This window comes from Amblyomma americanum, chromosome 4 (assembly GCF_052857255.1).
Source record: "Amblyomma americanum isolate KBUSLIRL-KWMA chromosome 4, ASM5285725v1, whole genome shotgun sequence".
Classification (NCBI taxonomy): Eukaryota; Metazoa; Arthropoda; class Arachnida; order Ixodida; family Ixodidae; genus Amblyomma; species Amblyomma americanum.
Window position 1 is genome coordinate 170,497,442 of NC_135500.1, and position 16,204 is coordinate 170,513,645.

The 16,204-nt window shown below is 48.0% G+C and overlaps 1 protein-coding gene and 1 non-coding gene across 8 annotated transcripts in view; both read left to right on the top strand.

The window, feature by feature from the left end:
• The window catches only part of LOC144128648 (uncharacterized), a 714,737-nt gene that overhangs the window by 9,476 nt on the left and 689,057 nt on the right, over positions 1 to 16,204 (top strand). The gene's annotated exons all lie outside the window — the stretch shown is intronic.
• LOC144130720 (U2 spliceosomal RNA) lies at positions 8,806 to 9,002 on the top strand. The gene has a single exon (XR_013314185.1). It is a non-coding gene; the product is annotated as a U2 spliceosomal RNA (small nuclear RNA).

A 16,204-nucleotide genomic window follows, 5' to 3' on the forward strand; every position in this document is an offset into this window, starting at 1 on the left:
GAATGTCTTGCTACACACCGCGGCGAAGAGGCACTTGAAAGACAGATAATGGCGCATCCAGGAATAGTGCAGCACGTCACCGAGGTTAACCAACAACTCGCCACGGTAGCCCAGCCAATTTTCAGGAAGCACTGTCCACAATTTTGTTCGACCAGGCTGACCATTTCTTTCAGCCGCCTCGTCCCTGTCAACCCTATCGCGTGCATGCAGCATTTGGCGGCTATTTCAGCGTTGCATTCCAGCGCGTCCGCGTCTGTATACGCCGCGGCCCTTCACAATCGCGTCAACATTGCGGTCCCTCTTTGCAGCCCCTTTTTCGCGTCTCATCCAATGGCCCGAGGTATGGAAGGGCGCCGCGCCATACACGAGGCGTCTCGGACTTACAAGTATCAAGGGGAGAAACACACCGTGAAGATGAGAGCGCAATTTTGCTGTCTTCGAAGAGATACCGGCCTTTGCACAGAGGCAGGGATGGATAGATAGACAGATAGAGAGAGGAGCTAGATGAAGAGAAAAGAAAGAAAAGGAAATGAAGGGCAAAGGAAGAAAGAGGCGCGAGAGATGGCGCGGCGCTCACGACCTCTCGCGTTTATGTATACGCGCTGCCTGTCTGCACCGTTTGACGCAGGCGCGCGAGCTCACGCCGAACGTTCGAAGGCTCGATCAAGTTCGACGTAGTGTCAGCCCTCGGCGGCTGAGTCGGCGCCTGACGGTTCTGACATGCTAATCTTGGCTATTCTGTGCCGTTTCTCCCCACTCGGGACTCCCGAATCTGTATCGTTGAGGCGGCTGGCGAGGCGCCGCTGCTGAAGTTGCGCATCAGCTGAGTTGTTGCGCTCTCTCTGTATATGCTGACCGGCTCTCTGTTTCTTGTTTTTTTTTATCTCTTCTTTTTTCTTCGGTGGGTCGTGTCTCTGCGGCTTCAATTCCGGCAGCTGCTTGGATGATTGTGGCGTCCGTGCTGTTGGTCGTGCGGCTCACCGTGCTGCGAGATTATGGCGTATGTGGGCTTGCCTTTATGACGTCTATTCTGAGCCCAGAGCTATATGCCGAGGTTCGCCATCTTACCGTTGCTCTGTCTGTGTTCACGTCGGCGCAGTCCAGCACGCATTTTGGCATGAAGTTGTCATCCAGAAAGGCGTTTTTATAGAGGGCACGGGTGTTCTTCTCGGAGAAATAAAAACGCTACTGTGCGCATAAGAACACGAGATGGACGACGTAAATAAAACAAAAAACGAAGATTCCGATTGATATAGGTTAAATAACGAATCAATTGGCACTTGCCTGCGAAGCGAGACGATCGCTGCTCGTGAAGACAAATCGTGTGTGCTATAAAATCTTAAGCGGTACTGGCTTTGCGTTTATATACTTGTAGTTTTGTTTTGCGTTTCTGCGCATAGGTGCACAGTACAGCACTGGTACAGTAGCATTTCATACCCGAACGACAGTAATCGACTTGCCATGTTTACGACACAGTAGCTGTAAGGTCACTATAATAAAACAAAATTCAGAGTCACAGATACATGTTATATCAGCAGAGAAAGGCGATCTCGAGGCACTGAAATCCTTTTTCTGAATAAGGCGTCCATTTTTTTTTTCTTAAATCCGCATGAGTGACTCGTGGATCTAACGTTAGCTCTTGGTGAGTGTACCATTCTTGCCCAGGTTGTATGCTGTTTTCGTCTGCCAGATGTTTCTATTTCTGCAGTAGCGTTAGGAGCTCGTTCTCCTAAAAACCCGGCGTCGCCCGTCGTCCTTCGGAAAAAAAAAATTCCAGAATTCTTAAAATTAGAATACAGAGAATAAAATAGCCGGCATTGGGGTTCCAACGCAAGCCCTCTGCGTGCCAGGCAGGCACCAAAAAGGGCCCCTAAATCCGCTCGCACAAGACCCCTTCGAAGGGCAGAAAGCAACATATCTTGCAAGTCAAGTTAAGCCAACAATGATGGAAACGTGCACTTTGACTTGATGAAGCTGAAGAATCACATACAGAAGAGCCCTCATTGTTATAAAGACAGTTTAGCAAAATTTGGAGCAAAACAAATTGGTTATGTGATGATGATGATGATGTCCTCGACTTAATGACACATACCCACGGTGGAGGATTGTCCAGGGTGCACTGCTGATGTGCTGGTGCTAGCGCGTGTCCTTGTCTTTCTTGGCCTCTCGTGAGTGTCTTCCTGCGCTATTATTTGATTCCAAAAAAGTTTGTTGAGCTGCTGTTAGCCTTTTGTGTATTTTTAAACAAATAATTGGCAGATAAGTCGACGCGCGAAATTTATCCACTAATGCGAGACGGAAAACTCATGCACTCATATCATGAACAAGACATCTGGGACCCGCCGCGGTGGCTCAGTGGTTAGGGCGCTCGACTACTGATCCGGAGTTCCCGGGTTCGAACCCGACCGCGGCGGCTGCGTTTTTATGGAGGAAAAACGCTAAGACGCCCGTGTGCTGTGCGATGTCAGCGCACGTTAAAGATCCCCAGGTGGTCGAAATTATTCCGGAGCCCTCCACTACCGCACCTCTTCCTTCCTTTCTTCTTTCACTCCCTCCTTTATCCCTTCCCTTGCGGCGCGGTTCAGGTGTCCAAAGATATATGAGACAGATACTGCGCCATTTCCTTTCCCCAAAAACCAATTATTATTATTATATTACGGCACATATCGATTACAGACTAAAATTCATTAATATGCCTATTAATAAGACGCACACCAAAACCAGGTCGCACTTAATACAGAACGTTAAAGAACCCTAGGTGACTATACTGCGGACACGCTGCATTGGTTCGATAACCTTAGGCTACAGCTTAGAGGTGCACAGAAATCGCCCCAAAATACGGCACCTCTAAGAACTCGAGAGGTATTCAGATGCTTGGATTGGGAACAGATGGAAGAGTAAATGGAGAGTGGCTTAGTAATCTCTGATTCGCTAAGGGCATTGCCTTGCTAAGTCACTCGGGAGATGAACTGCAAAACATAATCAACGGGTTAGACAGGCAGCGCAGAACGATGGGTCTAAAAATTAACAGGCAGAAAAAACAAATTAATGTTCAACAGTATCGCAAGGAAACAGCAGCTTACAGTTGGTAGTGAGGTGCCGGGGTAGTGATAAGGTAATACGTCTACTTAAGGCAGGTAGTGACCGCTGATCCGGATCACGAGAGGAAGTTAACTACAAGAATAAGAAAAGTGTGGAGAACATTCACCTGGTTCTCTCAGGTCATGAATGGCAGTTTAACAATGTCCTTCAAGAGAAAAGCATATAACAGCTGCATCTTACCAGTACTCACCTACGGGGCTGAAACGGGGAGGCTAATGAAAAGGGTTCAACTTAAATTAAGGACAACGCAGAGAGCGATGGAAAGGAAAATGATAGGGGCAAGGTTAAGAGACAGGAAGACAGGAGAGTGGGTCAGAGAACAAACGCTGGTTAATTACATCCTAGTCGAAATCAAGAGGAATAAATGGGCTTGGTCAGGGCATGTACTGATAAGGCAAGATAACCGATGACCATTAAGGGCAACTGAGTGGATATCAAGAGAAGGCAAGCGTAGCAGGGGGTGGCAGAAGGTTAGGTTGGCGGATGATATTAGGAAGTTTGCGGGGATAAGGTGTCCGCAGCTGGCACAGGATAGGGTTAGTGGGAAATGTTTGGGAGAGACCTCTGTCCTGCAGTGGACTTAGTCAGGCTGATGATGAAGAAATCAAGTAAAGCGCTTATCGCATCACAAGCTTTTGTAACTAATTATCGATCTGAAAAAAAAGCATTGGGCCGATGGAATTGAATAATCAAGCCTAGGGTGCGGCCTGATTCCGGTGACAAGAGCCGACAACGCCCTCCCTCAACAGAGTAGGATTTAGCCACCATGGTGTAGTGCTTGGCCACAACCTCCTACATGAATACACCAATTAACTCTCAGTCCTCAGTCTCCAGCGGCTGCGGAGCAACTGACCAAGACGGCGGTCAGAACTTTGACGCAGCGGAGGGCGCCAAGAATCTCTGGCTCCGGACAGGCCGCCATTGAAAAGAGAACCTTGTAACTTTTACCGCTAGAATTTTATCTAGTGAGGCTGGCCTAGCAGTGCTGTTCGAGGAACTAGCGGGCATTAAATGGAATGTAATAGGGCTTAGTGAAGTTTGGAGGACAGATAATACGTAAACAGTGCTAAAAGGGCGTGCATGTTCTTTTCTATCGCGAATTAGCGGACGGATGAGAACTAGCTATATGGTTCCTCATCAATAAGGATGTAGCTGGCTACAGTGGAAATTTATAGTGGTAAGGTGGAAAGTTGGGCTGGTTGAATTTGATTCATAGTGAAGGGTAGCGCGAAACGAACAAGCATCGTCTTCCTTTGGCCCCTGTTCTTTTCGCTCTACCTTTCACCATGATTTCTATAGTATTAACGAGAGGGTGGAGGTTATCGTAATTAAGCTTAAGATTATATATATACAAACTGAAGGTGGTACACGCTTACGCACCTGCATCCATCTATGCTGACCCGATCGTCGAAAGGTTCTACGAAGACATGGGATCGGCAATGAGCAAAGTAAGAACACAGTACTCTGCACTGATGGGCGACTTCAGTGCCAAGGTAAGCGAGCAGCTGGCTGGAGACCAGGAAGTGGGCGACTATGGCATAGACTGCAGGAATAGCAGAAGGAAGTTATTAGTAGAGTTCGCAGGAAAAAAAATAATTTGCGGATCATGAATACCTTCTTTCACAACCAGGAGAACAGGAGGTGGGCGTGGAAGAGCCCAAATGGCGAGATTAAAAATGAAATAGAATTTACACTGTACCATTAGCCTGGCATCGTACAGGATATGTAGGTCATCGGAAAAGTGCGTTGTAGTGACCACGGGATGATAAGGTCTCGAATTAGCTGGGACTGGAAGAGAGAACGGAAGAAACCGATGAGCCAGAGGCCCACCAACGAGTAAGCGGTAAGAGGGGTAGACGAGGAGTTCAGGATATCGCTGCAGAACAGATATTCTGCTTTAACCGAGGACGATCGACGAACTTGTGTTCCTGCAATGAACGATAATCACATAGCTATCATTACGGAGTGCGCAAGCGAAGTGGAGGGGTAGCGTGAAAGCCTCTAACCTTACAGGGAGAACTGGCAGAGATATCAAAGCTAACCAACGAGCTCAATGTAACAGACGTAAGGAAGTACAATAAGGAGAGAGTCTAACATGCTCTAAAGAACGGAGGCAGCCTAAAAGCAGTGAAGAAACGAGGCATAACTAAAAGGCCGATGTATGCGCTAAGAGACAAAGAAGGCAATGTCATTAGCAGTATGGATAAGATGGTTAAAGTAGCCGAAGAATTCTGCACCAATCTACACAGTAGCCAATGTAATCAGAACGTTAATGAGAGAGGTAGGAGCGCAGAGCAATGGGACATCGTGCCAGTAAAGAAAGAGGAAGTAAAGAAAGCCTTAGGGGAGCAACGCAAAGAGGAAAAGCAGCTGGTCAGGATCAGAGAACAGTAGATTTGTTGAAAGACGGTGACCAGATTGCGCTAGTAAAAGTGGAGGTAACAGTTAAAATTCGCCCTAAGGGTATGACACGATAGCGTTGACGGGTTAATGCCCATATGTGCGGAATTGGTCTTTCTTTACATTAATAGATCGCTGAGAGTCCTCATACCACTCCTGGCGCAGTAGTGCAGCAGTAGTGCCCTGCGATGGCACCTTCTGCCACCGGTGGGGCTTGTGAGACCCAGATTGCTCTCTTCCCGAGCAACCTCTCGCGATCAATTATTAATTTAGCTGCCACTCGTCACGGTGGGAAGGTTGCTCACAATCCAGTGGGCAGGCAGTGATGACGTCACAAGGTCATATTATCTAGGTGGCTCACCTATAGGTTGCTTCTCTAGGGATTTTTCCTAACGCTGTCGTGTTAAAAACTGGCCACCCTGTGTATGAAATGCCTCGCTACCTCAATCGTATTGAAACCTTCGAAGAGCGCTAACATTGTTTTAATCCACGAGAAAAGGAACGTCAAGGGTTTGAAAAATTGCATGCCATTCAGCTTACCGTCCGTTGCTTAGAACATATTTACTAAGGCAATCGCTAATAGAATCATGGCAGCCTGGACTTCACTCAACCAAATGGCCAGGCAGGTTATCGTGAATTCTATTCAACAATGCTCATATTCATACTATTCATTAGGTGATAGACAAATGCGCAGAATAACGCCAACCAATATATATATATATATATATATATATATATATATATATATATATATATATATATATATATATATATATATATATACATCGAAGTATACGCTTCATTTAAGGCGACATTTTTGTCTTGAAAAAGATCGGTCCTCCGATCGAAACGTCGAGTAAAATAAAAATGTTTCCTTAAATGAAGAGTATACTTCGATGTATATTATTTTAAGCAGTTAAGTACCTCATGTTTTCGCAATTATATATATATATATATATATATATATATATATATATATATATATATATATATATATATATATATATATATATATATATATATATATATATATATAGCCTGCATTGATTACGAGAAAGCATTTTGTAGAGTTGAAACTGCAGCCTTCTTCATGCCGACATTACTTAATCACGCAAGGTGCAAAAGAGGCGCACGTAAAAGTTCTGAAAACTATCTTATAGCGGTTGCACGGCCACCATCGTCTTCCATTGGGGGAGCACTAAAAACCCAAGAAGCAGAGGCGTTAGGCAGGGCAGCCCTATCTCTTCGGTACTATTCACTGCGTGTTTATAGGAAGGAAAGAAAACCATTTATTGAGAGAGAAGAAGAGGGTGGTTGAAGCAAAGCAGGTGGAGTTTTCACTCCAAGACCCCAGTGGCTCTGGTCGATGCCGTGGAGATGGCAATGGTCTCCTCCTGGTCTTCCGGTGTGGCGCTCCTCCGAATGCACTGCCCCCCCCTGTTGTCATCGTCCTACGGGCGACGCTAACCAGAGCACGCAGGACCCATGAGCTGACAACAACGCCGGCATCCTCGCGGCGCCGCGGCTCCAACTCGTGGTAGCGGCGGCGTCTGCCATCTGTTGCGGGAAGGGAGGGTTCCATCCCTACCTTGCCTGTAAGCCATTTCAACGGGGCGCCCACAACAGCGAGAGTCTGCGTAAGCGGAACGGCGCCAGGAAAAGTAAAGGCCCCATTTTCTCTGTACTGAGACCGGCGGCGGCAGGGGAAGGAAGCCGTCTTTTCCCAATGGTCGCTGCGAGAAAAAGACGAAGACCTGCTCGGAAGCGGTGACCTTCCTAGAAAGTGTGCTCCAAATTGACCCTGATCTCAGTGGTTCAATTTGGTTCTCAGTGGTGGCTCAGTGGTTATGATGCTCGGCTGCTGACCCGAAAGTCGCAGGCTCGATCCCGGCAGTGGCGGTTTCTCGCATTTCGCCTCCATCGAAATGCTAGAGGCCCGTGTACTGAGCGATGTCAGTCCATGTTTAAGAACCCCAGGTCATCGAAGTTTCCGACCAACTTCCCTGCGGCGTCCCTTATAGTTTGAGTCTCTTCGGGACGTTAAACCACAGAAAAAAAAAGTTGACCCTGATCAACGCTCGGGTCCAACGGGACCTGCTTGACCTGGTGGAGGACGTCTATCACCGCCAGAAGTGCAGCGTAACGTTGAAATCATCGCCATCCCGAGCAGAAGAGCTGCGAGAGGGCATCGGTCACGCCTCCTGCTGTTAGCGGCTCCGCAAGAATTCACGAGCGACCACTTCATTGGACACTAGTGAAGTAGCCGCATTTCCCAGCTGGGGAGATGGTTATACAGCGGGATGCATACAATCAGCCGGATTGAAGGTTGTGGTACACTTTGTGGAACAGCTGTAAATATATAAATTAAATTGTACAGTCTTCTCCAGCACCCTCCGGCTCTAACTAGTCCGTCCCCGGCCGCCCAGTTCCTCGACCTGAACCCGTCCCCTTCGCCGAGGAACAATTTGTAGTGAATTTTATTTTGCGGCGTTCTGACAGAACTTCCATCAGCCGCACATGGCAACACGTAGCCATTGAACTGTTACTCAAAAAGGTCCGCAGATTACTAGGCATCAAGCTCGGTTAGTTTGCATCTTAAGCGCAACGACCTCGAGGATCTGAGATCTTAAACCGAAAGCTTTACTGGACGCGAACTTGCGATTTCGCCGTGGCGGTACTCCGAGGAGGCACATGACGTCACAACGCGCGCCTCGCCGCGGATATTTCTCTCTCGCTCGCTCCCTAGTCACTACTGCGCATGCGCCACTAGTAGCACCGAGCCACAGGTGTTCCGCCGCGGCGCAGCGCAGTGCCTTTCCTCAAAATCCAACTTTCAATTTCCAGTTTTCTCTTTCTTCTTTCCCTCCGTCCTTTATCCCTTCCTTTACGGCACGGTTCGGGTGTCCACCGAGATATGTGAGGCGGCTACTGTGTCATTTCCTTTCTTAAAAAAACAAACAAAACAAGTGAGCCGACGGCGTTCATACAGTTCATTGGCGTTGACAAACTTTGCAAAGGCCCTTCATTTTCACGAAATGAAACGCGCACAACCGGCCCCGTGGGTGAGTGTAAACCTCAATCTCGCTTTCATGTACGTGGCGTTGGTGTCCAACTGCAAAAGCCTGCTTTGATTGCGTTCCGCGCAGTGGATAGGCAGCGCGCCCTCCCTGCCACCCAGGGAGGGGCCGTGCAGTTAATGGTTGATCGCGAGGGATTGATCACCAAATGAACGCTGCGGCCTAGCTATTGCTGCAGTGCCCCATATCAGCCACAACGCTGTCAGCACTAATGCATTCAGGCCACATCTCTCTCTCACCACCGCCCGGACTCCCGGGCGGCGTCCACCACCATCTTATCTGATACCTGATTTAATATCTGGTGCGGGTCCTTGGACCCAAAATATTAAACTTATTTTTGGAATATGGCAGAGTGCTTAGCTCGAAGCACTCTGGCATGGGTCGGCCCGGTATTACACTGCCGCTGGGATCGGCCCGGGGCATATTAGCGCGCGCCTTTTTTTTCTATTTTTTCTTTCTCTCCTATCCTTTAACTCTCCTACTTTCAGCAGGGGGCAGCGAGCATGGCTCGGCTTGAGCCAGTAGGCAGGCCCGTGCACTTTCCTTTTCTCTCTTCTTATCAACAACAGCAGCAGCCACCTCCACATCTATCAAAGCACAAATGTGACGTCCGCATATCCAGGGAGTCAGTTATGCGCCCTTCCATTCCTCAAAGCCATCGGCGTCTAGAACATTGTCAACGCCAACGCCAATGAACACAGCGAACGACGATATCTTTCGCTTTGTATATCCTGGATTAGCTCAGCTAATCCACAATAATTTTTTCACTTCGTCGCCGACCATACGCACCACAATGGGGTGGAACGTATGAAGGCAGTTCCTTCCGAGCGCCTCGGTTCATCGAACCCCCGAACTTTCTCCCGTGAGAATCACCTCGCAGACCGGAGCGCATGCTTTCTCGCAGTCCCAGCAAACCGAAGGAGCAGCCTTTTGTTCGTTTTCCTTGCCCCCTCTTTGTCCACTTTCGCGAGGATGAGGCGCAAAACAGCTGGACTCCGCACAGTGCGTATATGCCGGCCGGGCAGACAGACAGGCCGCCGCAAAGAACAACGCGCGATGATGAAACCGCACCGTCCGTGGATGCCGGCGTGACAGACAGGCCGTGGAAGAACAACGCGCCTCTGCACGTGATGGGACCGGGGAGGTGCTGGGCGCAGCCGGAGACGAGTGGCAGAGGGCGTGGCGTGGCGATGGACGCGAGCTGCGGCGGCTTCTTTGGCAGCGGTGACGTCGTCGCCAGCAGGCGCGCCACTCCGTGCTTGTGTGAGAGTACAGCGTACGCGCCTTCGTGTCCGGCCACCCAGCGTGCTCGAAAGCGGACCCAGCGGGAGGCGCCTTCTCATCTCGCGGCCGGCCTTCGGTGCGTGGCGTCTATGGACAAGAGATGCATGCTCGCGCGCGCACGCCTAGCGAGCATTGTCTCGGAGTTCTCGCGAACCTCCGGAGAAGCGCGCGTCGCCAGGACAGCGGGGTGGCCAGACCTGGAACGGAGTTGTCGGCAGTCCTTTGGAGCCTTCTCGTTTCTTTGAATTGGCAGTGGAATAGGATGCGAAAGATCGGAAGAGACACTTTAATTAAGCGGCTCGGGTCAGTACTGCGTTTTTTAACAAAAAGGGGTCATGGGCCCTTCGGGCACCGGTACTGAGGGTTCTCATATTGTGCAGGCGTTCAGTGTCTTCGGTTGCAGGATGGTTTTGTTGTGTTGTTCATGATAAGGTCCATTGCTAGATAGAGGGCGCTGCATGAACGCACGGTCCTAGTGAGGCGCTGCGTAAGCGCGCAGCACCCCAGTTGCGCCTATGCAGCCTGTTGTAACTTGCTAATCAGTAGCGGTGACTGTTGTGAAAACTGAAAGCAAAAATGCTAAAACAACCTGCTTTGTGCGGGCTTGGTAGTAATCTGGGGTGGTGGCTTTCGATTTCACATGATGCATGCGCGATATTGCGCTGCTATATTGCCGCGGATCTTGGAGTGTTTGTTCATTCTGCAAAGTTGCCGGCACGCCGCTTTATCGCTTTGTTTGCGATGCAGGACGCGACCACATTTATATCGATTCATCGCATCCAGGCGGAGCCAATCTACATTGTTCCAGAATGTTGTATTAACTTTGCACGCGTCATCTCAAAAGTTCGCTCTCAGCTTTAAATTGAGCACGGCCGAGAGCGGCGGGCATTCTGTTCGACGACCGCCGAGCACGCGTATTGCTACGCGGCCGCCGAGTGATTCAGACCATTGTGGGCGCAAGTGAACCCAAATAAAGACTCTTGTTCAGACGCCATTTTCACTCTCTTTCTGCTCTCCTGACTGCAGTCACCACTTCGAGACAACACACACACACGCACGCGCAGTTACTTTGGCACTCCCCTAGTTGTCTACCTATTTTTTTCAGGCGCCTGTTCGGACCGTTTTTCAAAAAGCAAAAAAGAGTGTTGTGTATGTTTTCGAGAATTTGACGCTCTAATAAACTTAGGCGACCGCTTACTTCTGACGTGCCGGCGCAGTTTGAAGCGTCGTAGCGTACAGGAAACGAATAGGTGCCCACAGTCAAAGCTTGAAACATCGTAGTGCACAGGCATCGAATACGTGCCACAGTAGCGTTGAATCTCAATCCAGGTGAAAGCGAATACAATTTGTCCCTCCTTCACAAACAGAGCACCAGAAAAATTTACGGAACCCTTACGGTGAACTCCATATTGCTCTGGAAGGCGGAGCGGATATTTCGACTTCGCGCAATAAGGGGCAAGCTTCTCCTACCTTCAACGATTTAGCACCACTTTAAAGTGCAAACGGCATCCCGCACGGACCATACTTCCTCGCAGATATACGGTGAGGGGATGTGGGTGCTTGAGCTGGAGGCCGGTGGTCAGAGAGAAAGCTCACGTAGTTACTTGCTCATCAAGACGGTTATAGTTAACGATTAGCACCTTGGTAGACACATTTTTTGAGTGGTGTCGATAAAACTCCGGCAAAAATCTCTCACGCAGCTATATTGCATGAAACGAATTTAGGCTTCAAACAACAATAAGAAAAGACGTAAAAAATAACCGCGCATTGCATCTATAACGTTGGCTACCATGAATGAAGCTGGCGAAAGGACTTATTCGCAGGGGGCGAGCAAGCGATATTGTCAACTTTGTTATTCAGTATAAATTACTTCTGAGCATGTCTGGTTACTACTGCTTGCTGAGTTTGAGTCTGTGTAGGGGTGAACAGAAACGACCAGGAATTTTCGGCACTCTGCTTTTTGTGAGAGTGAGAAAGAAACGCGACGAAGATTTGTTTATTCATTTATTTATTTATTTATTTATTTATTTATTTCCTCAAAGGCCTATATGAAGGGGTATTACATGAGGGAGTGGGTAACAGGGCATAACATTGCTTCAATTGATGACTTGAATAGTGATGGATCAGCATGAAGCACGACGTCCGGGCAAGTCATTCAATTCCTTCGCGGTGCGGACAAGAAATGAGGACAGATGAGCAGATGTGCGGGCAGCCGGAGGATAGGTGGCCTTTTCATGGTTCGTGCGGCTTGAGGTGCGGTAGGCTGGGATGATAACAGACTCGAGCGGAACATGATAATAGAACTTGTGATATAGACATCTTGCGATGTGACGTCGGCCAGTTGAACTTGTGAGATCAGCATTGCGTTTTAGTTTGGTGACACTTTTATGATAAGAATAAGCAGAGAATATTAACCTAGCGGCGCTGTTTTGAATTGCTTCTAGCGTGTTAGAAAGATTATTTTCATTAGGGTATCAGATAGCGCATGCATACTCAAGTTTAGGCCGACAAATGTTAGATAGGCTAGTGATTTCAACGATGGTGGTGCTATAGACTTAACGTTCGCCGAAAATACCCGAGCACGCGATCTTCTTCCCTTGAGATTTTTGTGACATGGTATGACCACGTAAGGTCATCCGTTAAATGAAGGCCTAAGTATTTGTAAGTTGTTACAGCGGTGATTTCTGAGTTAGCAATAAAGTACTTTGGACATGGGTCAGAGGGACGCCTGTGGAAAGAAAGAGAGAAGTTTTTTTCACGTTAAGCGACATTATCCACTTATCACACCAAGATAATTTGCAATCTATGTCGGATTGAAGGAGCTGGTGATCATTGTTAGTGAGTGTAGGACAGTATACAACACAATCATCAGCGAACAAGACTATTTTAGAGCGTATGCCAGTTAGTAGGTCGTTTATATAAATAAATAAAAAAAGAAGGGGCCTGAGGACCGTGCCTTAGGGTACCTCAGAAATAACAGAGGAGCGGGACGATGAACATTTATTAGCAAAAACGAACTGTTGCCGGTTAGTTCGAAAGCCACGAGTCCAGGCAAGAACAAAGGGGTTGAGAATAAGATGTGAGAGTTTCAAAGAAGTCGTTTGTGTGGAACTTTGTCGAAAGTTTTTCCGAAGTCTAAAATGATATGGTGTCCACTAGAATGTTGAGATCAAGTTTGGCGCTTAGGTCATTAATAAATAGAGCTGATTGAGTATCACAGTCCTTTTATGTATCCGTGCTGGTTAGCGTGAAAGAAATTAAGAGAAACTACAAATTTCATGGTGTGAGAGAAGATTACGTGTTCCATTACCTTTGATGGAACGCTAGTAATGGATATCGGACGGTAATTGTGACGAGAAGATGAAAACCCTTTTTTGGTTCTAAAATGACTTTACCCACTTTCCAGTCGAGCGGTACAGTGCCCTATGAAAGGGATTGCTGAAAGATATGAGAGCAGGACATTGTGGCATGTTTTGTGTTTTTTAGTACCTTAACGTTAATGTCATCAATACCTGCTGATGACGTTAGCTTGCATTCTGAAAGGAAGACTGAGTCCCAGTGCCAATGATTTGCGGCGCTTCTATTGGACACATCCTTCACTTCACAAAACGGCAACATCTCTTCTCCCGAACTCTTATGTTGCCTAGGCCTCGAGGCAATTCCATTTTGTCTGTGTTTGTATTCGGGGTGTTCTAAATAGCTCCTGCATGGAGGCCAGTTTCTTTCAGCGGTAGCTGTCTGAGTACGTTTCTCGGGGTTCGACTGCGTTACCGTCATAATTCACCGTAACCTGGAACTATCGCACCCACGGTAAGAACTGTTGTCCAGGTCAGAGCTCTTTGATCATACCTGATGTGAAACTTCGCTTCGAAACCTTGCTCTTCCCCTCAGACACTTCGCGGATTTTGGAAGGAGAAGGCACCAGGTAGAGGAGCATGAATAAAAGCTATCGCCATTCGTCGTCAATAACCTCAGGAGCACAGGCATTTACTGCTTGTTTTAGATTTGGCTGCGTCTGTTTCACTGATTTTGTTGGCATTCATTAAAGTGGTTATCTGTGATCTCGGAGTTTGTAACTTGTACACAGTGTTTTACTGCCCATAAGCGCTACGGCAGCCAGCTAACCTCCAGTTTTGGCCCTACCAGTTGGCTAGGTTTAAACCCATGCAAAAAAACAAACCGTATTTGGTCCAATAGGGCTTTCCAGTTTGAATGTGCGCCCAGTAATAGAAAAACCGGCGGCTTCCAAGTGGACTTTCCGATTGTAAAATTATCACTTGTGGAATTGGAACCAATTGGAAGCTCCGATCGGAATGCGTGCCAGTCAAAGAATATCTATTGGCTATCTCTAATTGGCAAATTCCCAGTTGCATATTTAGAACAAATTGGAAGCTCGAAATGGCATTCCAATTGGATGTTCCGCTTGCGATTTTCAATCGTACTGTTGTTTCCCAACTGTAGTGACAGCTCCAAGTGAGCCGCTGGCAACCATGCATAACACATTAACCATAGAGTCCAGACACGTATACAAGGGGTTTCCTGCCCCGCCCTCTCCCTTTTTTTTCCGGGCCCGGAGCATCCGACATGTTGCACCTCCGTATCATCACGAATAGTCATCAGCCTGACTATCCCCACTGCAGGGCAAATGAATCTCCCATGTCTCTTCAGTTAACCCTGTCCTTTGCCAGCTGCGGCCACCGTATCCCCGCAAACTTCTTAGCCTCATCTTTCCACCTTTCTGCCGCCCTCTGATATGCTTGTCTTCTCTTGGAATTCTTGGCTGAAGTTGCGTGAAGCACCCTGTATGTGTATACACCATACCCAACGGGACTGCAGAGGCATGCTGTTCTAGTTCGTTGTTTCTAGATGGAGAAACGGGGAAGTGGAATTGACAGGCCGCTGGAGCAGGTTCATCATGGGGTTTCACCTGCACCTCTATCCAAACTCACTACTCAGAAACATACCGAACGAAAAGCAGTGCAATTAAACAGGCATACCCAAAAAAAGAAACACGCAAAATGAAACGGGAACCAGTTTTGTGTGTGCATTTTGCTGTTCTTGTCTGAGTGTGTCGTTTTTCGCTTTTCAACTTTCGCAAAGAACTAGCCGCAGTCCACAGTATGATAACCATCGCGTACTATCGTGTACGCGAACAGGGCACATTTGAGAGGAGCCTCGCACTCAAGCGTGTCAACGACAGTTCTTGTTAATTAGCAATGTGTAACACTTAATTTTTTTTGTCCGCATTGCGAGCTCCACGGTGCGTAATATGGCGTGTAGTGTTGCAGTTTCTGGAGGACAATGGCGAGCTACCACTTCGCCGCAAGGGGGCAACCAATCGCAAGAGGAATATAGGGAGAACGTTTTCAGCAGCATGTAGCCAACTCCTGTCCGCCTGCACTAAATAACTCGCTCATTCAACGAGTAGTGGCAGCACAAATAAACACAAGTGGGCTGGTCAGATCCGTGACAAGAAAATAAGACTTTTGTTGAAAGGCCACCAGTTTTTATGACGCGCTGTTACTTCTCACTAAAAAGGCGAAAGGATGAGTTAAGTCATGTTAGCCTGGAACCACCGTGCGCATCTGCTGTACCCGACCGTCGGTAGTACTGAGGAATACGCAGACGCAGTACTTTCGAGGCAAAAGCGAACGAGCGCCCACATGCTGCCTCCAGGGGTCGTCAGTGGCGGTGACGTGCCCGTCGTCCCCGCCCCGAAGAGTTCTTGATTGCCCTCTCGGTGGGGGCTCCTTTCGCTTCTTCTCCGCAAGGGGGCGTCTTCATCGCTGCCGCTTGCCCACGGACGGGAAATGAAGAGGAGAAAGTTGGCCACTTGATGACCAGCTCCGCTGTTGTTACCGGCTCGCGGAAGACGAAGCGGCGAACAAAGTGACGAGGTCTGGCATGCGTTGGGGTTGCACGGAGCAGAGTTGAATAATGCGTTACGTGCTCGGTGCAACGGCGTTCCGCCACTCCTCACTGCGCGTTGCTTTTGGAGAAGAATCATGTAGGCTGTTCTGCGGGGTGCGAGCCAAGCGAGGGTCATACGGGAATGACCTTCCTGACTGTTGCCTCGGGCGACAAGGAGTATGTTTATTTATTCATGACCTAATTATTTGCTTCATGTTATTATATTCACAGACTACTTTCTGAAATGCTACAAATAATAACGGCTTCAATAGTAACGCTATGGAGGTAAAATGATTAAAAAATTGTTAATAAAGACCCACTTTCGAATACAGCTTATTACAAGGGAATAGGCGGCTGCCAATATTTCCCCTTGATCATATGCCTGTAAAATTTATCCTCTTTCACAAAACTCTGTTTCGGACTACGTGATT